Source organism: Oryctolagus cuniculus, chromosome 3, assembly GCF_964237555.1.
Source record: "Oryctolagus cuniculus chromosome 3, mOryCun1.1, whole genome shotgun sequence".
Lineage (NCBI taxonomy): Eukaryota > Metazoa > Chordata > Mammalia > Lagomorpha > Leporidae > Oryctolagus > Oryctolagus cuniculus.
In genome coordinates, this window is record NC_091434.1 from 159,026,464 (window position 1) to 159,049,714 (window position 23,251).

The window sequence follows — 23,251 nt, forward strand, 5'->3', positions numbered from 1 at the left end:
AAGATTCAAAGAAAACTTGGATTTCCATAATACTTTCAACATTCCTAAAGAACATGAATGGCTGTCACTTTATTCCTTTGCAATAGTCTTAGAAAGCACAGAGAGCTTTAAATGATTCACCAAGATTTAGAAACTAATCAATAAAATATCTTAATTCTAGACCCATAATGTTCTCCAGAGTTATAGACCTTTATAACATCTACTAATTAGCTTTACCTGAATGTCTGAAGATAATTTATTATTTCCCATATAGATGACATTATGTTGTGGACCCTGTACCTATCTTGTCAGGGTTCAAATCCTTTCTTCCGTTTAGGTAACTAAATAATAAACCACCCTAAAACTCTAGGGAATAAATAATGAACAACTGTCCTCTTTCACTTTTCCATGTGTTTTCTGATCCAAGTTCAGCTGTGCTGCAAGTTACATTTGGTTCCAGGTCTACTCAACCTTTCAGCCCCTTTGGACCTGTAATAGGCTGCTAAAGCATGTTCTAATAATGATGGCAGAGGTATAAAAGGAGAACACTGCCTACTCCTACATGTATTTCAGGCCCCTTTGTTATGCTGGCTAAGATCCTATTGGATCTTAAAGAAAATCACATAGCCAACTCTTTCTAACCAAAAGCACGGGGAAGTACATTTTTTTCATCAAGAGGTCAAAGCCAGTTGCATGCCCCAACCAAGCATCAGTGGAGTGGTAAAGTAGGGAGAGTGAATATTTGTAAAGAACAATCTACTGCAGAGACTGGAAAAAGATTTCTTGCCTCAGTTTTCTCTCTGTATAAAGCCCGCATAAGGTTGTGACAGAAATTCAGCTAAGCACTTAGGCTGTGTGGCTCATGATGAGTACTACAGAAACAGAAAGCACTGATGTTTCTATGTTTGTGCTCATATCATGGAATCCCCACCTCTCATATCCACCTAGTTTCCTTTTTTCCTGGGAAGCACATTTGGCCAAATAAAAAGGGATACACTTTGGTGGGGCTACTTCTAGTGAATGAATAAAAAAAACAAAAACAAACCTCTGCTGTAGGAAAGGACCACAGGAAGCCATATAGGTTTCCCTTTTTAAATTAAGGCAGGGTTTCCCTTTGCACTTTTTAATCCAGATGAGATCATAAGCATGTAAAGCATGTATTCATATTTCCTAAATTCTCTTTAATGAGCATATTTCTTTTTTTGGAATTAGCAAAGAAGAACTATAATAAACTTGATCTAATTCAATGACACTTCTGTGAGGTTTTATCTGATTTTCCTAGAAAGTTAACTTCCTCTATGATTTAGTTTAGGTTTCGTTTTCCTAAACCTTTTTTAACAGCAGTGACTGGACTATGAGTGACATCTTTATGCCAATCTGCCAAAATAAGAACATCTAGGAAATGGTTTCTACTTCTTTTCTATCTCCTGACAGTACGCATGTGACACAAGGTAGGCAATCAATAATATGCATTGTTGAATTAGGAGTTGTATAGACAGAGACTAGCAAATTATCACCAGTTTCTCTTTTGCCCTACTTCTAAAAGTGATTTCACTAAAAGATACAATTCACTATTTATGAATGATGCCTCAGTGAAGTTGATGTAACAACAGGTTCTTCAAAGGCAGAGCATGAATGTCCTATATAGTTACACTTTTTTTCATAGATGGTGATATTTATTACAAAATGGATATAAAATAATATTGTTAAATATTTTAAAAAATAATCATTGGCTATTCCAGAACATCATCATTGTACAGAAATTGAAAGGTAGCATAAAAATAGTCTTTTCAACAATTGATTCTGAGACAACTGGATAGCCATATAAAAAATGAACACCATGCATCATCTCACATCATATAAAAATTAATATGATATGGATGATAAACCTAAGACAAAGTCTAAATTTATGACATTTCTAGAAAGAAATAGAAAAATCTTTTTTACATTTACTTATATAAAAATTTCTTGAATAAGAAGTGAAAAACTTGAAACAAAAAATTGATAAAATTATCTTTATAAACATTAAAAATCTCTTTTCCTAAAAATATACCATTAAAAATGAAGAGTCCTTAGAATATAATAAAATATTCATAAAGCATACATCTGACAAAGAACTTATTTCCAGGGTATGTAATGAATTATTGTAATAGCCAAATTGTAATTGTAAAGTCAAATAAGCCAACTTAAGTATAGTTGGCTCTCCATATCTACAGGTTCTGCATCTGTGGATACAATCAACTGTGGATCAAACATATTTCAAAAGGAAATTGTGCCTTTACTGAACATGTGTAAACTTTTTTGTGGTCATTAGCATTTGTAAGATATTAGGTATTATGAATAATAAGGATGGATAATTTAAAACACATGGGAGGATGTTTGTAGGTTATATGCAGATACCATATCATTTTATGTTAGGCATTTGAGCATCTTTAGATTTTGGTATCATGGGGAGTCCTAGAATTCATCCCCCACAAAGGTGAGTAGACAACTGTATAGGCAAAATGTCATTTTGAACAGATATTCCACAGAAGATGTACAAATGACAAATGTACACATGAAAAGATACTCAACACTATAAACTACTGAAGAAAATCAGATTAAAACTACAAAGAAAATACTATGTACCTATCTGAATGTGGGGACAAGGATGCAAAGAATGGAGCCAAGACAAATCCTGATCAAGGCTTGTTTATTCAACAAGTCCAGTAGTATTTAAACATGACCAGTTGTACACAAGAAGGCACACAGAGGATTTACATATCTAAAAGACTTTTGCGGTTACAAAGAGTTCCCGATAAAATTCTTCTGCTTAACAGATCACAAAATGTTATCAATCATAGATTACAAGGGTATCATAAAACACCTAGGTAATAAATGCTGGTTTCAGGTGTGGCTGATTATCTACATCATCTTTTGTGAGAAGTCTAGCAGTGAGATATGATTCTTCCTGCCTCTTCCTGGAATCTCCTTAGCTTATTGTCTGTGCCAGGATGTCTCCATCCATATGTTTAAGTGTAAACAAAAGGGGTGACTGCCTGTGGCTGCCCACACATATTGATGACCATGTTTCTGTGTTTCTGTGTGTAACACATCTTTAAGCATTTTTCACAGGGCTAGATGAGTGGCCACAAATTCTTTCAATTTCTGTTTCCTATGAAAGGTCTTTATTTCACCTTCATTCACAAATGAGAGCTTTGCAAGATATAATATTCTGGGCTGTCAGTTTTTCTCTCTTAGCACCTGTGCTATGTCTCACCATTTCCTCCTAGCCTGTAGTGTTTCTGATGAGAAGTCTGCTGTGAGTCTAATTGGAGATCCTCTGAGAGTAATATGACATTTCTCTCTTGCACATTTTAGGATCTTTTCTTTATGTTTCACTGTGGTGAGTTTAATTACAACGTGTCGTGGTGAGGATCTCTTTTGGTCATGTTTACTGGGAGTTCTATGAGCTTCCTGTACTAGGATATCTCCATCCTTTTCCAAACACGCAAAGTTCTCTGCTAGTATCTCACTAAAAAGGCCTTCTAATCCTTTCTCTCTCTCCATGCCTTCAGGAACTCCTAGAACTCGAATGTTGGTTTTTTTAATAGTATCCTGTAGATTCCCAAAAATATTTTTTAGATTTCTAATTTCTTCTTCTTTTCTTTGGTTTGACTGTACACTTACCTGTGCTCTGTCTTCTAAGTCTGATATTCTCTCTTCTGTCTCATTGACTCTGTTTTTAAGGTTCTCTAATGTGTTTGTCATTTGATCTATTGAGTTCTTCATTTTGATTTCTCTTCACTATCACACTTTCCTGTTCTACTAGTTTCTGCATTTCATTTTGATTCCTCCTTAAGATTTCATTTTCACGAGAGAGATTTTCTATCTTGTCCATTAAGGATTTCTGTAGTTCAAGAATTTGTTTTTGAAAACTTCTAAATGTTCTTATCATAAATTTTGTGAAATCCGTATCTTGCATTTCTTCTATCTCATCATCTTCTTCTATCTCATAATCTTGGCTTGGGGTGTCTTGTTCATTTGGGGGTGTCATAATGTCTTCCTTGTTCTTGTTTCCTCAGTTTCTGTGTTTGTTGCTTGGCATTGTGGAGATATTCTTTGGATTCTTCTTCCCTCGCTGTGGTGTTTTTTTTCTTGTTATACTATGTCTGTGTTAAGTGGACTGTCTGCTTTTGGAGGAGCCTTAGAGGCTTGAGGCTTGAGATGGGTGTGGCCAGAGAGCTCTGCTTGGTTCTTCAGGGTTAAGGGTGTGCCAAAGGTGACACACTCAGGTTAGGCATGGTAAATCTCTCTCTCTCTCTATATATATATATTTATTTATTTATTTATTTAGGATTCAGGAGGGAAATAATACTGCACAGCTGAGCACAATTGAGGTAGTCAGCTTCCAATCTCTGGCTTCTGTGGGTATATCATTCATCTGCTTTTCCCCCAAGGACCACACAAAGAATCTGTTCTTCCCTCAGTGTGGGCTCAAATTCTCCTGCAGTCTCCCACCGGGTTGCCAAGGTTACTGAATTATAGCGTCTCTGGAAGAGTACTCAAGTGAACTCTGTGAGTTCTCTCGCCCACCATCTCTTTTTTCACCACCTCAGTTCATTAGCTCCACCCATTCACTAAGTCCTAACCTCCTCTTATTTCACCCCCCAGAGTCAGGTTTTTCTGTTTGACTGAGGGTGGGCGCAGCTCTGAGGTTGCGCACAGCCCTGAGGTCGCGCACCTTTTACGTATGTCCAAAATGGCGCCTGCTCTTTTGTCTCTTGCTCACCTTTGTGAGGTGAGCAGAGAGAGACTGTAGCGGTCCCCCCCTTTTTTTTTCCTCTCTCCTATAGTCAGTCTGGTGAACTTTCCCCAGCGGGGCTTCAAGCCCTTTCCCCACCAATGCCTCGGGTTACTGAGCTCACCTCCCCTTCCAGCGCAGATGCATAGACTCTGCTGTTGGGCTTCAGCGCCGTGGGTGTCCTTGCTCTCCCTGTAGGTCATCTGTGTCACATGCACTAGATCCGGAAGAGTTTCCTCTGCAATTTTTTCCCCCAAGCCTTTCCCTGAGACTACTGTAACTCCACTTTTATTAACCTATCTTTTCCCAGACTATTAGTGCGCGTCCTCACTATTCCGCCATCTTAGCTCTGCCTCTATTAAAATTTTTATAACAATTATTTGTAATATTTATTACAAATATTGCTGGAGATTTGTAGGAAAATATACCTTAGTAAGTGCTTAAAAATCAAGATTGTGATGAACATGGAGAGCAACAAAGTCAAATGTAATTTTTTTTACTCTTTTCCTCTGGTTCTATGAAATGATTACTCCTGCTTTTCCTCTTCTTCCTCCACTTCCTTGTGTGATCAGGTGGACATTTCTCTTTTTCCTTTCCTCTCTCTTCTATTCCTCTCCTCTCCACACATTAAAAAAAAATTCTTTTTGGCACTGCCAGTTGCACAAAAGTTTTTTTTTTTAATCTGAAATAATTTTCAGGTACCAAATTAAAATATTAGAGATAATACCTGTAATCCCATTAAAGCAATTGAAAGTGCCAACAAAACAATAAATTAAACTTTTAAACATATTATTGAGAACTCAAAGAAAGTGCTCCCAAGGTCAAGGTAATGTGTAAGCGTTTATAAAGGCTCATGAAATTCAGGCCTAATTCAGTGCATCTGTGAGGAGACCATTGCCAGTTTCTAGGTGCTTTCCCTCACAATGGCACCTTCGAATATGCAATTGATCTTACATTTGTGGTTTTATGCTTTCCTAACTAGAAAGTGTACAAAGAGTAGAGTACAGCCTAAGTGTCTGTTTCCGAAATAAACTCATATTTTCTGTAGTCCAACCAAAAATCTCAGTTAAACTTTTAACAGGATAGTCCCTGTTACTTCTAACTACTTTAATTCTTTTTAACTTGAATATTTCAAAGAACTAGTATTACAGATAAAAAACCACTGTAAACAACATCATGTAAGATTCTTTGGAATTGTGATAGAATCTGCATGTTTAGAAATTTCAGAAGCACTAACATTTATACAAATACATTTTCCTCTCCTACACATATGCCCACCACACCCAAAAATTTCCAGGAGCTGAATTGCTACAAAAATGATTTTAGGAGATGGTGCTAAATCATTAACATTTTAGTGGATCATTTTACTGGTCTGTTATCCAAATATTTCATAATCCAGTCTTATCTGCAATGATATACAATGCATAAAGATTGAGGGATATTTGTAGCATTTTGAACACAGAGCTAATCATTTTTATACTTTAATCCATAACTATCAACAGTTTATTTGAATTCTAGCATTTTTATAAGAAGATATCTATGTGCTAAAACCTTGAATATAGCCACCAATGAATTCAAATGATGGATGGATGATTGATGAGAAATAAAAAACCTGCTTTCCTAGCAAAAAATAGCCTATGAACAATAAAAGTGCAATCCTGGCATAAATGTTTCCTGTTTATAATATAATTGTTATCTGTTAAATTATCTGGAATTTTCCCAAGGCAACCTTAATTCACAGCCTCACTTCCCATAATACAATTTCATTATCATTGAAAGTTTAATATCAAATCACACTGATAGAAAAATACTTCAGTACCTAATAGGAATGACAGCAATAAAAATAGCTAATGTTAAACCCAGAAATATTGTCACCTACATAAATGTAAAAGTGCATATTACATACTAAAACCTTTACATTTTTTTCCCACTTGATCCTCACAAAACTCTCTGAAGTAGATTCTGTTATTATAACAACTTTACAGCTGAAGTAATTGAGACTCAGGGAGATGTTAAGAAACTTCCTTGAGGTGGCACAGCTAGTGAGCACAGAGCTAGAATTTAATTGTGGTCTCTTAACCCCTATGAATTGAAAGTTTTTGCAATAGAGGGAGTAGGAGGGGAGGTAACTGTCTTTAACTTCCAGATAAAGAGTGGCATTAACTAGGAACTCTTTAGAAGAGCTTAATTTAACCAGGGGTATGAGAAACTTTGTATTGATGGCACTTGTGTCAGGTGTGTGCTAGGTACCGAGGTCCAAAGTTCTACAAAACTGTCTGTTGTTGAGGGTGTCATGGGCTAAGAAAGGAGACAGTTATACAAAAAAAAAATTTAAAAAGGGAAGTAAACACTATACTAAAGAGGTATGAAGAGAGCACCATGGAAGTGCAGAGGAAGTGAGGATTGATGGCATTAGGAGGATCATACAGCCTTCCTCGAAGAGGTAGCACTAGATCTTGTCAATTAATTACTCCTTGGAAATGTGTCCAGATACCTGTAGAGCAAGAGATAAAATGTAAACAATTACTAGCAGCAAGACCTGTGGTACTAATATGAAACCTATGGGCCAGTGGTACTGCAGTTAAGTAAATTCTTAGTAACCTGAATTCATTAATATTTTCCACCTAAAGCTTATTTATTGAGAGTCAATTGTTAATGAGCAAACACTTTTGTAAAAAAAGATTTACTTATTTATTTGAAAGGCAGTATTACAGAGAGTCAGAAGGAGATACAGAGGGATGGAGAGTAAGATCTTCCTTCCAAATGGCTGATTCACTCACTACATGGCTGCAATGGCCAGAGCTGGGTAGATTTGAAAACCTGGAGCTTCTTTGGGGTATCCCAAATGGGTGCAGGGGGCCAAGTACCTGAGCCATCCTCCACTGCTTTCCTAGGCACATTAGCAGGGAGATGGATCAGAAGTGGAGCAGTGGAACACAAACCAGAGCTAATATGGGATGTCTGCTCTGCAGACAGCAGTTTTACCCGCTACACCACAGGGCTAGCTTTTGAACAAACAATTTTAAAAATACACTAAAATCGGGCCTGGCACCATGGCTCACTTGGTTAATCCTCCACCTGAGGTGCCAGCATCCCATATGGGCACCGGTTCTAGTCCCGGTTGCTCCTCTTCCAGTCCAGCTCTCTGCTGTGGCCTGGGAGGGCAGTGGAGAATGGCCCAAGTGCTTGGGCCCCTGCACCCGCATGGGAGACCAGGAAGAAGCACCTGGATCCTGACTTCAGATCGGCGCAGTGCCGGCCATAGTGGCCATTTGGGGAGTGAACCAACGGAAGGAAGACCTTTCTCTCTCTTTCTCTCACTGTCTATAACTCTACCTGTCAAATAAAGAAAAAAAATACACTAAAATCAAAAGCAATGGGATGTCATTTGCAAGAATTGGAAATCAAATGCATTTTAAAAGAAAAGTTATTTGAAGATCAAAGTTTAAAATAAATGTGTTTGGAGTAGGCATTTGCTCAGACAAGGTAGAATGTCATGTTCCACATTAGGGTGCCTAGGTTTGATGACTGATTCCAGTTTTCTGCCAGCACAGACCCTGGGAGGCAGTGGTAATGACTCAAGTAGTTGAATCCCTGCTACCCACATGGAGGACCTGAGTTGAGTTCTTATTTCTTGCCTTCAACCCTTGGCCATTGCAAGCACCTGGAGGAGGGAATCAGCCAATGGAAGTGCAAACTCTCTCTCTCTCTCTCTCCAACCTCCCTAAATAAATTATTAAAAAAATTAGAGATTGTGACCAACTCTTGAAAAGAGACATTGCTTCCAAATTATTCTTCCTATAATATGCATTTCCTTAACTGAAATATTATTCTTTTTAAAAAGATTTTATTTTATTTATTTATTTGAGAGGTTGAGTTACTGACAGAGAGAATGGTTTTCCATCTGCTAGCTCACTCCTCAACTGGCCATAATGGCCAAAGCTGGGCAGATCCAAAGCCAGGAGCCAGTAATTTCTTCCAGGACTCCCACGTGGGTGAAGGGGCCTAAGCACTTGGACCATCTTCTACTGCTTTCCCAGGCCATGGCAGAGAGCTGGATCAGAAGTGGAGCAGCTGGGACACAAAACAGCGCCCATTTGTGACTAAGCCATTGCACTGGCCTCTATTCTGTCTTACTAATTTAGCAATAACATCATAACATTTAGTAAAACTAAGTATACATCTCTATTTACTTTAAAATGTTTCATATTCTATTTGTTTACGTTTAATTTATTTTGTTTTTTATTTTTAATTTAAGCAGGTCTTTCTTAGATTAGAATCATTGTTGTTGTTGTTTTTTTTTTCCCCCCAGCAGCTTGCTTTCTAGGACAGTCCTGAATATGTAAACCCTACATTAACTTTTTACTAACCTAAAAAATCAAAGGGTTTCAATAAGCCATTAGGTACATCTCTTGGCTTTGCCCCACTTCTGTGTTCTATTTGCTTTAGCAAAAGGAAGCATGAGAAATAAAATCATAATTTTATTTGTTAATTTAGAACAAAAGGATCAATTGATGTGCAAATAGGAAGAACATTTTCATAAAAGAAGGACATCTAAGAAGCCTCATTTTCTAATAAAACCCTCAAATTTTGTGATCAGTAATCTCTCTGGCTAAAGTACACCATTGTGTAAGGTCAACCAGAATCAGCAGTATTCTGATTCGAGAACCAGACCATTTTTGATATGTATGCCCAAATAATAAGTACCTCAAAATCCAGTTCAAACTGTTCTAAACAACACAAAGCTTAATTGGCTTCTGTGGCTGATGTCAGGAGGTCAGACCACAGTAGATCTGCTTAATTCAGGGGTTCTGGTTCTGTTTCTTCAGGGTTTCCAGTCTTGTGCTGCTCCCTTCGTGGCAGATAAAGGGAAAAATGACTCCCGGACTGCATTATAAGATCAAGGATGAGCTTGTCACCAAAGCTCTCAGCAAATCTCTCCCAATTTGCTAGAATTTGGTTTCACACACATTTCATATGAAACTTCCAGCCAGAGGCCCACCATGTGCTCATTGGTTAGGCATGGATCCTTAGAACTGGGGCTAAGTCAGCTTCTCCTGACATAACGGGGCTGTGACAAGAAGATGAGGTTCTTTTAGTAAGGGAGAAAATGATGGGTGGAAGGGACAAACATTTTCAACCACAAAACTGTCAATGTAATATGGTAAATGTTCAGCGGCATTTTAAGGAATTTTGCGGAAAAATAACTTCCATGGAAGCAAAGTGTTAGATATAGTCAAAAGAAAACTTTGAACAGCTCCCTCTCTAAGCTGTATAGGGATGAAAAGAATCATGATTAATAATATTCTTAACTGTATGGACAGAAGTATCTATCATCCTTTCTATTTCCTCTGCAGCTGAGAATTTGCAGACTCAAGCTCAAACTCTTCTGAACATTTTTCTTGGTTTCCACATTTATCTTCTATCCCTTTGAAATTTGCCATAATAATGTGCAGTATGTCCATCCATCTAATCATGAACAAAGAATTGTCCTTTAAAGTACTAGTGGATTTTCGTGGAACAATTTCACACATTTGGAAACTATTTTGTCAGAGACAAAACATACAGATTATCAGAGGAAAGATGTGTACCAATTAGAGACTCCAGACAGATTGATTTATTAGTAGTAGAGCTACTTTCTAAAACTGACCTGGAAAAATTAACTGTGAGGTGGCAATTCATATCTTCTCCACTTAATGTTGAAATAAAATAGATAATTTTTCTGACATACATGGATGATAAGCAGAAATTTATATTTTGAAAATAATCTTTTCATCTAGCTTTGTTAAACTGATGCAGCTTTTTTCCCTATAATTGTTCTTTGTAGTAAGTAAAGAAGATATGTTGGTTAACTCATTGGATATATAAGGGGTCTTCATAAAGTTGAGGGAAAATCCACATTATGAAGAAACTATTCGGGCATTTAAAAAAAAAAAAAAAACCTTGCACCAAAATAAACTTACATTTTAATTCTATTTCCACAACCTTTTTGAATTCTCCTCATATATTTTTGCTTCAAAAGTAATGAACACTAGTACACTGGCATCTTCCTTTACCAGTCTTCCCTTTGAGAATTCATGTTTATTATCCCATACTGACTACAACATGATCACGTTACTTCCTTATTTCTGATGTCATAAATCACCACAAATGCATTAAAACAATACAAATGAATTAATTTACAGTTTTGAAGGCTGCAAAGTCTTTAAACGCATCTCAGTGAGCTAAAATCAGTCAACAGGGCTGCATTCCTTTCCGGAAGATTCAGAGACTGCCCATTCCTTGGTTGTGGTCCCCTTCTTGGATCTCAAATGCCAGTGATGGCCTGTCAAATCTTTCTCACATTACGACCTTCTGATACTTGCTATTCTACTTCCCTCTTCTACACTGTAGCAGCTTTTTTATTAGATTGGTCTACTTGGATAATTTTGAGTAATCTATTTTAAGGTCAGCCTTAATTCTCCTTTGCCATGAAATATATTTAGATTCCAAGGGTTACGATGTACACATTTTGAGGGGGCTGTTATCTTAACAGATATTTAATCATAGTAATAGTAATTTGTGTATAATGTATACATACGTTTAATCCTTAGAAAGGACAGCACCTTGTCGACGGTCATGTAAAGCTGAATAGCAGAGCTGACGTGCAGATCCAAACCACTGGACTTTGGAGGCTGTGTTCTTCTGCTAAACCAAGCCTAACTGGCCTCATGGAATACTCTCCTCCTTACTCTTTTCTGCACACTCTTTCCTTTCCTCTTACTTTTGGGGTTGATTCTGATGTCTGCAATATTATGTCTGTTGCCACTAGTACCTCAAAGATCCCTGGACTACAGGGAAGTTTTCCATTCATTTTGTGTTGTTCAAAATCTTTTTACTATCTATTTTATTCTACCTATTATAAGCATTTATTATGGCTTTCATTCTGTCTATAATTCTCTCCCTGTTTTGAGGAATGTACCACATTGTTTTTTCACTAAATCTTTTTTTTTAAAAGATTTATTTATTTATTTAAAAGTCAAAATTACAGAGAGAGTGGGAGAGAGAGATCGTTCATCCTCTGGTTCACTCTCTCAATGTCCTCAATGGCTGGGGCTGGGCCAGGCCAAAGCCAGAAGTCAGGAGCTTCATTCAGATCTCCCAGGTAGGTACAGAGACACAAGTACTTGGGCCATCTGCTGCTGCTTTCTCCAGGCCATCAGCAGGGAGCTAAATCAGAAGTGAAGCAGCCAGAACTCGAACCTGCACCCATATGGGATGCCAGCATTGCAAGCAGCAGCTTTACCAGCTACAGCACAACACGGGCCCCACACAATCTCTTTTAAACCAAAAAATAGGTGTTAATGCATGGGCTTGACATTCCCTCATTGATTTACACTTATGTCTTGATTTTTATTTCAATATATTTCTTATACAATTCTTCTGAATAATAAGGAACTAATTCCACCACTGTAATATTCTTAATTATTTCAATGTACCATTATTTTTATTTTCAGTTTATTTCTTACATTGCTTTTTGAACAGATAAGTCATTGAGAATTTTCCAGTGTTTTATGTAATCACATTCCATTTAATGTTATGATATTCAAAGTTCTTGGCCATATTTTGACTGAAATAAATGGTAACTGTTCACTGTAACAGGGAAGAACCAATAAAAAGGAACAAGATTTCTATTTATGTTTTTACTGGATAAGACATGCTCACATTATTATTTTACTATTTTAGTTCAGGATATTATATCCTTATTGATATCACTAATTTTCTTTCACAATAGCTAAGACCTGGAACCAACCTAAATGCCCATCAACGATAGACTGGATAAAGAAATTATGGGATATGTACTCTTTAGAATACTATACCGCAGTAAGAAACAACGAAATCCAGTCATTTGCAACAAAATGGAGGAATCTGGAACACATCATGCTGAGTGAAATAAGCCAGTCCCAAAGGGACAAATACCACATGTTCTCCCTCATCGGTGACGACTGACTGAACACCAAGAGGGAAACCTGTTGGAGTGAGGTGGACACTATGGGAAATGGTGGCTTGATCAGCATAGCCCTGACTGTTAATGAACAACTTAATACATTATCCCTCTTAGTAGTTTTTTTATCTGTTCTACTTAATATGACTGGTTTAGATCTGTAATTGATGCACAGTTATTCTTAAGTGTTGAAAATTAACTGAAATGTGATCCCTGTTGAACATGGTGGTGGGAATGGGAGAGGGAAGAGATGTATAATTTGGGACATGCTCAGGCTGACTTGCCCCAAGTGGTGAAGTTGGAAGCATACCAGGGGATTCCAATTCAATCCCATCGAGGTGGCATGTACCAATGCCATCTCACTGTTCCAGGTGATCAGTTTCAGTTCACAGTTGGTCATGGTGAAGGGACTGGGAGTCAAAGGGAGCACATAGACAAGTCTAGTACCTGCTAACGCTAACTGATGGAGTAAATAAAGGGGAGAGTGATCCAACATGGGAAGTGAGATACTCAGCAGACTCATAGAATGGCAGATGTCCTAAATAGCACTCTGGCCTCAGAATCAGCCCTAAAGGCATTCGGAGCTGGCTGAAAAGCTCATGAGAGTATTTCAGGCATGGAAAGCCAAGACACTCTGGCAAAAGATCTCTGTGAGTGAGATCCCAGTGGAAAGAACAGGTCATCAAAGAAGGAGGTACCTTTCTCTGAAGGGAGGAGAGAACCTCCACTTTGACTATGACCTTGTCTAAACAAGATAAGAGTCGGAGAACTCAAGGGGCTTCCATAGCCTTGGAAACTCATGACTGGAGCATAGGGAGATTACTGATGCCATAGACAGGAGTGTCAATTGGTAAAGTCAACAACAGGAGTCACTGTGCACTTACTCCTCATGTAGGATCTCTGTCCTTAATGTGCTGTACATTGAGATTTAATGCTATAACGAGTACTCAAACAATATATTTCACTTTGTGTTTCTATGGGGGTGCAAACTGTTGAAATCCTTACTTAATGCATACTAAACTGATCCTCTGTAAAAAAAAAAAAAAAAAGAAATTATCAATTCCCAGCTTGACTCTCACTGGGATTAAACATGACAATAGGTCTGCTCTGATTTCATCATCATTTAAAAAAATCATCTATTATTTTTCACTTTATGTTTCTGTGTGGGAGCAAACTGTTGAAATCCATACTTAATGTATACTAAGCTGATCTTCTGTATATTAAGATAATCGAAAATGAATCTTGATGTGAATGGAAGGGGAGAGGGAGTGGGAAAGGGGAGGGTTGTGGGTGGGAGGGACGGTATGGGGGGGGAAGCCATTGTAATCCATAAGTCGTACTTTGGAAATTTATATGCATTAAATAAAAGTTTAAAAAAATATTAAAGAAACAAACAAACAAAAAAAGATTTAATTGAAGCTATAATCTAATGAAATACATATTCCAGTTTATTGTATCACCACCTTTTAATGTCTTTCAAGAGTGAGAGTCTATTTCTGCTATAGCATTAATGGCGCTTTTTCTTCCCCTAGTAAGACACAGTCTAATTTTCCTGAAGACATATATAGTTAATTGAAAGACAATGATGGTAATAAACACACATATCCAGGAACACTGTATATGAATGTCTACCCTAGAGTGTACATTCTCAACCACTCACCTGGCCCTGAAAAAGACCATAACACACTCTATTGCAGCAAATGTTTCTGACCTTACTCATCTGATATAGGAGCAAATGAAAATAATCAGTTGCTTATTCAAATTTTTTGCAAATGAGCCTCAGGTGCATTAAGATAAAAAAATAAAATGATTTAATTTTTTACATTTCATGGCACCTCAGGTAATACTGAATGTCAGTGAATCTTTCTTTTTACCAGAGTTCAATTTAACCCCAATTTTCTCCTCTTGTATTGAAGATGAATGTAGCAGTCCAACACTCTCTAGAATAACATGAAATTAGATGACATTTTAACCACTAAATATTTAGCTTTTAAATCACAAAATTGTATTATGCTTTTTTGGAGGAAATCACATTCCTTATCATATAATAGTGTGAAATCATCTTATTTTAATTATAACAGCTATATTCTCCATGTTAATTTTCTTGATTAGTAATGAAAAGAGTAAAAGAAAATAGATGATTAAGGCTATTATGAGGAGTTCTTACAACTGAATAGTAATTTAAAAGTTGAGTGGGTTTGTTTGAAAGTGAAAATGGGGATACACTTATTTTTGCTTGAAATGCAATTTTCGATCTTTTATTGCAGAGTGAATAGCTGCATTAGTAACCAACTAGGGCAAAGTGTGTGTAACATATGATGACACTGAATTTTTAAAAATAGGGTAAAGGAAATATCAGTCAGAATTTACAAAAAAAAAAACTGTAGGAAGGAAAACTTACAAAATACATCTCAATCATAAGAGAGGTACAAATATTATTGAGAATTCAGAAAAGAAAAGAGAAATGTGTGTGTGTTGTGTATGCTCAAATATAGGTGAGAGATAAACAGACAACTGTGGTGAAGTTCAGAAGTTCTGTTTAAGTTGGATCTTGAAATGTAGATTGAGTTTTTACACTTTTCATATTCTTTCACTGTCTCTTCTAGCTCTCCAATTTCCATCTTAAAAATAAATGGGAGACTCTGAAGAAAGTTGGTAGACTTATTAGTTGCCCCATTATCAAGTGCCCATTGTTTCCTACAGTTGTTTTTTCAAGAACTTCAGGGACAATGTGCATACTGGGTAATAATTATGTATTTACAAACTAAAAGGTTTCTTAGTAAACAAATAATAATTGAAAAGTTGGAAAGTAAGGTACTCCAGAATCCAAATTAAGTCCTTCAAATTTTTTTTATTATTATTTGAGAGATAGAGTTAGACAGTGAGAGAGAGAGAGAGACAGAGAGAAAGGTCTTCCTTCCGTTGGTTCACCCCCCAAATGGCCGCTACAGCCAGAGCTACGCTGATCCGAAGCCAGGAGCCAGGTGCCAAACAGGTGCAGAGGCCCAAGCACCTGGGCCATCCTCCACTGCCTTCCCCACCACAGCAGAGAACTGGACCAGAAGAGGAGCAAACAGGACTAGAACCCGGCGCCCATATGGGATGCCGGTGCTGCAGGCAGAGGATTAACCAAGTAAGCCACGGCGCCGGCCCCAGTCCTTCAAATTTTGAACATAAATCTCGATGACTTCGTCTTACGCAGTACATAGGTGCCAGCCTGGGTGCAGTTGAGTGAGATTTTTATCCACAGATGCAGATTACAAATTGTGAAGAGAAAAGCTGATATACTGAAGACAGCCTGCACTAGGCAAAGGTTGGCTTGCCTTCTAAGAGGCTGGTTGACAAAATGAGCACAGAAAGAATAAACAGACATGAAGCTGTTTATTAGAGGTTCAAATGAAGGAGCAGTGACCTAAATATGTTACTGAGTTAAAAGGTCAGCTCCAGATAATGACTGGTATCTAGAAATTTCCCCGAAACTAATGTTTCTTTCTTTTTTTTTTTTTAAGATTATTTATTTGAAAGGTAGCTTTATATAGAGAGAGAAGGAGAGCAAAGAGACCATCCATCTGTAGGTTCACTCCCTAAATGGCTGCAAAGACTAGAGCTGGTCCAGCCTTCTTCCAGGTCTCCCAGGTGGGTACAAGGGGCACAGGGACTAGGCCATTTTCTGCTGCTTTCCCAGGAATATTAGCAGGGAGCTGGATAGGAAGTGGAGCAGCAAGGATTCAAGCCAGGGTTTATATGGGATGCCAGTGCTGCAGGCTGTGGTTTAAAGCACTGTGCCACAGTGCTGGGCTGTTTTTCTCTCTCTCAATGCTACCTAAAAAATCTATATACCCAAGAATAATTTTTCAGGAACTAACACTTCCAGAAATAATACATACATACAAAATAACCTCTATAAATTACAGAGTGTCACATTTTGCCTGTGGTGAGGTTGTTCATTTTAAAAAAAGATCAAAACATTACTCCATTGCTCATGGGAAGCAGTGAACACTAATGCCAAGGCCAAAATCAAGTGGGATCCTCCATCTGCTGTCTATGGAGCCCTGTGACTGTCGTATTATGATGCAATGTAGTGTCTCCTTTGTTCTTTAGTCCCTGGCACAATAACTGTTTTCTACCTTGGTGAATTCAGCTGGATATCCTAGAATAAAAATTGAAGGAACCCCAGTACTTATCTATTTTTATTGCAAAGCCAATAGCAACACCTAAAACAGAAAATGTTTGTGTTAACATTGAGCAATTCCATACAAGGAGACAGCCTGCCTCTACCCATCTCCTCCCCACTTCACTCCCTCATCTAATATCTTCTTGTTTCTGAAAAAATTTTGCATATCTAAAGGAATCCACTAGGAAAAGCCTGTTGGCTGTTTCTGAAGAGTCCTTACAGAATGGCATTAATTTTGGTGATTCAATTCACAGCAGATTGGAGGTTATTCCTCAAACTTACAAGCTTGGACAGCTGATAGTATATTAAGAACAGATTCTTCTAAACCTCTGCCTGAGGTGCCGGCATCCCAAATTGATGTCCTGGCTCCTCTTCTAATCCAGCTCTCTGCTATGGCCTAGAAAAGCAGTAAAGATGGCCCAAGTGCTTGGGCCCCTGTACCCAGGTAGGAGACCTGGAAGAAGTTCCTGGCTCCTGGCTTCAGACTGGCCCAGCTCTGGCTGTTGCAGCCATTTGGGGAGTGAATCAGCTGATAGAAGACCTTTCTCTCTGTTTCTCTGTAACGCTAACTCTCAAATAAATAAATAAATCTTTAAAAACAGAACAGATCATTTTTTGGGAATGTACAAATGATAATCAAACTCATACAGACTGATGTGTATAATCAAATGCTTATTATTTCACAACGTGAGTTATTTGCAATGAGAATAATGCAAATCAAAATTCTGGTGCCTATGTTATGCATTGGATATGGCCTTTATAGGGAAAGTAATCTATAATTTAGGAGTTGGGATGAATATTGAATCAGAGTAAAGGAAGTTGTGTTGGGGAAATATAACTTAGCTCAAGAAACTTCACCACTAAGGTAGAAGAGAAAGAAGATAATTTTAATATTCAAAACATGTTAAGGCACACGTGATATGCTTCGCAGGCAGTCCATTGAAGAGACTTCAAAGACTACAAGTTCTCACCCTTGGATATAGCTAGGCAGATACAATTCATTTCATACACATTCTCAAGATGAAGAGTAACTAGTCTCTGAGTAGAGGGTGTAACAGTGGCTTTTGTCATACCTGGTTCGTTCTCCTTTCACTTAGTAATTGGAGTTACTTCTGTGTTAGCTAACTGCCTTTTTCCAAAGGAAAACTTCTATCTTTATGAGAAATCCTTTGCAACTTCGAATGAGAATAATCATGCAAACTCAAATTCCTGCACAGACTTTCAGGGTGTTGTTTTGGGGATATATAATTGGAAACACAACCTCCTCCTAACCCAGGAAAACCACAAAACTTCCACTGAACTTAGGCTCCTGGCCTCGCACAGAAGTAGGGATAGGGATTGGTATCTTCCTTGCTGATCGCATTACAAGGAGATCATCCCTGGTACTTGAGAAAGACCTGCCTGAGCCATCAAGCTGATGAGAGGCATATTTAACTTTTAGAAAGGTTTCCCTACATTTTAAAAAGAAGAGAAATAACTACATTCTCCCTAAAGGAAAAGTTGGAAGAAAATAGAAATGGCGAAAACCTTCTCATATTTCAATAAGGAGAATGAATTAAGGCTCTTGTTTTTAATTTGTACTTGCTTTTGGTGCTAAACCATTTCAATGTTTAATTTGCATTAGGTTTACATTGGCAGGATTCCCCTCTAGATGCTTGGATTTTCATTCCTAGCAAACTTCACTTTTCCATTGTTTAGTACAGTCTTCCTTTCCTTTGCTGTTATTTTATTCAGTCAGGTTACAATTAGCCAGGAGAGCCATTCAATCGCTGTGAGGTGAATTTTCTTACTGCTGCTTTATCCCTTGGTTTCAAAGTTGGTTTTCTAAGGCAAACTCATTTCCCCTTCTCCAAGTTCTTGCAAGGTACTTGTTGTAGCTATGCATAAAAAAATCTAGAAGCATAGAGTTTTCCCAGAGTAGCACCCACAAAATAGGCACTCAGTAGCTCTTGCTGATTGATTGAGAAAACTCATTGACTGAACTCCTAGCACCATCTCCATTCCGGCTCAACCGGTTTCTGTGTAAAGCTGCGTATTGGCAATTACAGGAATGGTTTCCATTTCCCTTTGCTGTTAAGGAAACTAGCAGGATTAAGCAATCAATGACATTACAAAAATAATGACATCTAAAATGGAAACGTTCCAACTGGCTTGTGAATCATTATCCAACCTCTGGAGATTTACCTGAGCTTGTATAATTATTTTGCTTTCAAAATGTAGAATAGAATGACTTCTTGCGGCTGAGCTAGAGCTAGTGACCTGTTCTGCTTCTCTTTCCTTCTGTGTACATCCAGCTACTTTATTAGCATGCTCGTTGCTGTGGATTCTGTTGCTGCCTTTGGCTCTATGAGACACACTCAAATTAATGTGCACATGGGAAACCTTTGCCTTGATTCCCCTAGGGCTTGATTCATTTGGAATTACCTGTGGAAGCAGCTCTGCAGATCTATGTCCACTGATTTAATGAGGAACAATCACCACGCTTAAGAGTAAGAAACTTTCAGCTGCTACGTTAGTTTGTGCTCTTGGCTTCAGAGCTGTATTCATCCAAACAATATCATATGTTGTAGAAAACATGAAAAACAAATTAATCTGCTATCTTTAAACCAATCCTAAGTTAGCAACCAAATGGTATGTTTCTGCCACATGTTTTAATAACATGGTTTCTGCAAGATCACTAACAAAATGCATTTATGGATTTAACCATAAGAGCCTGTTCATTCATTTTGGTGTCAAGATTTTGTATTCTCCATCAGATAATAATTGACGATTTATATAAAAACACACAACTCTGATTTGTTTCTGCATTATTTTAGACATTCCTTCATTTGGTATGAATTTGCCTGAAATTCAAAGAGGGAACAATTTTACAAATATAAAGCAAGAATGCAAAGTATTCCCTCTTCAGACATTACCAAAAGGCCTGGTCTCAAAGCAGGAAAGACAATAGACTCACAAACTCCAAGAGAACTCTAGAATAGATCCCTGTCTGCAAGTTAACAGAACTATGAGCTTGGATAAATTATTGATCTTCTTGAGCCCTAATTTCTTCATCATTTCTCATGCATACGTTTTACATGATAGCCCCTGTCTATAATGCTGTAATGTGGCTCACAATAGTGTGAATAGAGAACACGGAGAACAGCTGACACACAGCAGATGTTCAGTAAAGGGTAGCAATTATTATTTTCCTATCAAAGGCTCTATAGCATCCTGTTTAGGATCACTAAAAAATGACAATTATAATTTCCTTGGCACTATTCTCCTGGACTCGGGTGGCATAATTTCTGTACCTGAAGTTAGTGCAACATGTTTTCATAATGAGCTGTAATTTGTTCTTAACACATTATCCTTTTCCTGCAAAAGCATCCATATCGTGTATTCATCAAAATATTCTCATCAAAATATATATCTAAACCTCTATAAAAATTGTTTGTTACATATTTGTCATCAGATTGTTCATCTTTCTTTCAACTCAAAGCCCAATATCAGACAATAAATTATTCCCATGGTCTATACCTGATTAATAACCATGAAGCATGATACATTAAAAATAATTTCTGAAAGTGAAAAAGCAAAATGAGGTTTCATCTAAGAATCTTAGAAGATCGAGAAGCATAGAATCTTAGTACTGATAGGGACCTTTCATGCTCATCTTTCTTATTTCTCTCCTCCCTCCCACATTTTTCAAATGGAGAAACTGATGTTCAGAGATAGTCAAAAATCTTATCTTGATTCTACCAAGAGCAAAGATCAGTTTTTGGTTTTTTGTTTTTTTTTTTTTTTTTTTTTTTGACATTCCATTAGATCCTGATGGTCATTTTTCATTATTATTTGTACGCAGAGTGTGAAGGAGAAAAAAAAAATAAGACTTGGCAAGTTTCCCAAACTTCAGTCCTCACTCCCATCTTTCCATACTTGTGTAGACTTTGAGAGGAAATGATGGGGTGACTATTTGCTGGTTCTGCCTGCTCAAAATAGATCACATCTCTTTTGGGAAAGAATTGTTGCCATGGTTGTTCACTCCACTCCTACTCTTGATGCATGAGATGGTATGGACTGGCTCTCCTTCTTGTCCTACAGGTGGGTAGCTCTGTTTTTTTCAGTTAGAATCAATTTGTCAACAATGATTGACACGGGGCCGGCGCTGTGGCACGGCAGGTTAATGCCCTGGCCTGAAGTGCCAGCATCCCATATGGGCGCCAGTTCTAGTCCCGGCTGCTCCTTTTCTGATCCAGCTCTCTACTATGGCCTGGGATAGCAGTAGAAGATGGCCCAAGTCCTTGGGTCCCTGCGCTGACGTGGGAGACCCAGAAGAAGCTCCTGGCTCCTGGCTTCAGATCAGCGAAGTTCCGGCTGTTGCAGCCAATTAGGGAGTGAACCAACAGATGGAAGACCTCCCTCTCTCTCTCTCTCTCTCTCTCTCTCTCTCTCCCTCTCTCCTCTCTCCTCTCTCTCTCTGCCTCTCCTCTCTCTGTGTGTAACTCTCTCAAGTAAAAAATAAATAAATCTTTAAAAAAAATGATTGGCTCACAGATAGGCATATAACCCATTGTCCAAAAAGCCTCAGTTTGGGGACTTGCAGTTTTTAAGATAAAAATTATCTTTTATGTGGCACTAGATCAGAAAAGATGTAGATTTGGAGCTTCTGGGGCCACCCCAAAGGAAGCATTTATAAATATGAAGCCAAAGCAGAAGTGAACAGCATCAATAGAGAGACACTGAGTCCCAAGGATGTTATTTGACTACAGTGTATGATGTTATCTCTATCCTTGGACTTTTCTCTTATTGGAGTTTATAAATATCCTCCTTTTTCCCGAGTGATGAAGGAGATTTGGGTAGAGTTTATTGTGAGTTATAAATGAAAGGGATTTTATACTAAAAGGAGAAAGAAATATTGAAGAAATAGAAAGAATTCAGGGGGCTATTGTGAAGAAGATTCTAGTTTCATCAGCCATGGCCAAAGTAAAAGAGTGGAATTGAAATTTTCAAAAGATCTAAAGCAGTCATCTTACCCCTTAGGCCAGGCCTGGCTAAATCACAAACAAATCAAGTATGCTGGATATGGTAAATTTATTTTTCCACGTGGAAGCATTATGTTTTATTTGAGTAAAAGCAAGCAGACTTTTTTTCTTCCTTTTGTTCTTGAATTTCTTTGGTTCTCTTCCCAGTTTTTAGATTAAGTAACTGACATTCAAAAATTTTATCTGGTTTATAGTTTTTATCCCTTCCAAAGTACCCTTGTTTTTGAATGACAGTAATTGTACATTGGTTCACTAAAATATTTGCAAAATAAGAATTAGCAAAGAGAAGATAATAAAAATGAATAACATAATCTCCCAGAAAATATAATTATGATTTTATACATACATTTATAATATTTTATACATACATAAATATAATAATTTATACATACATTTATAATGTTTTCTGTGTTAATATGTTAATTCTGTGGAACATATCACCTGGTTTTGAATATTACTTTTTTCACTGAATAATTTGTTGTAAATCTTTTTTAGATCAACAGTACATTCTTCTAAAACATAAGTTCTTCACTTAGGATTTTTGTTTGCAAGCAATAAAAACAGGATCTAGTCTTCAATGTGGGATAAATAAATTCCAACATCAGAACTCCTGTCTTTCAAATTATATGCTCAGAAAATCTCTCCAATCTTGGCACCTATAGTCACCAACTGGCCAAGGTAAATTGGGCACCTTCAATTTTATATCCAGTGTGGATGGGGATTTTACTGAAAGCAAAAAGGGGATGTTTCTATTAAATGAAGAAAAAAGTAAATGCTGGGCAGTTAATAATTGGATAGTGCTCAATTATATGGAATAACATATGCAAACATAGTAAGCTGATCCACTAGTTTTTAATACTTAGATTACCTCAAATATTTCATTATTATAAGCAATGATGTGAGGAAACTCTTATAGTTTTAAATAATTCTCTAGGAAAATGCTAAGAATAGTGATGGTAGTAATTGTAGGTATAAGTGATGACATAATTTGGAGGAAAAAATAGCCCCTATATTTTAGAGTGGCTTTTATATCCTTACTCTGATAAATTTGACATAATTCCAACCACTCATTCTTTCTGCAAATTGGTTCTTAGACTCAAATATGGGCCAGGTGTTATTAAGGCTTACATTAGAGAAAAAAAAACCACAAAACATATTTCTTGTTTTCAGGAAGTACACAATGCATGTAAATAGATAGATATATACATAGACAAATAGGTGGATAAACTAACTTCAAAAAAGAGTCAGTAAATATCTTTTGGAACATGTGAAAATATATGTACAATATTGGGATGAACTATTTGTTC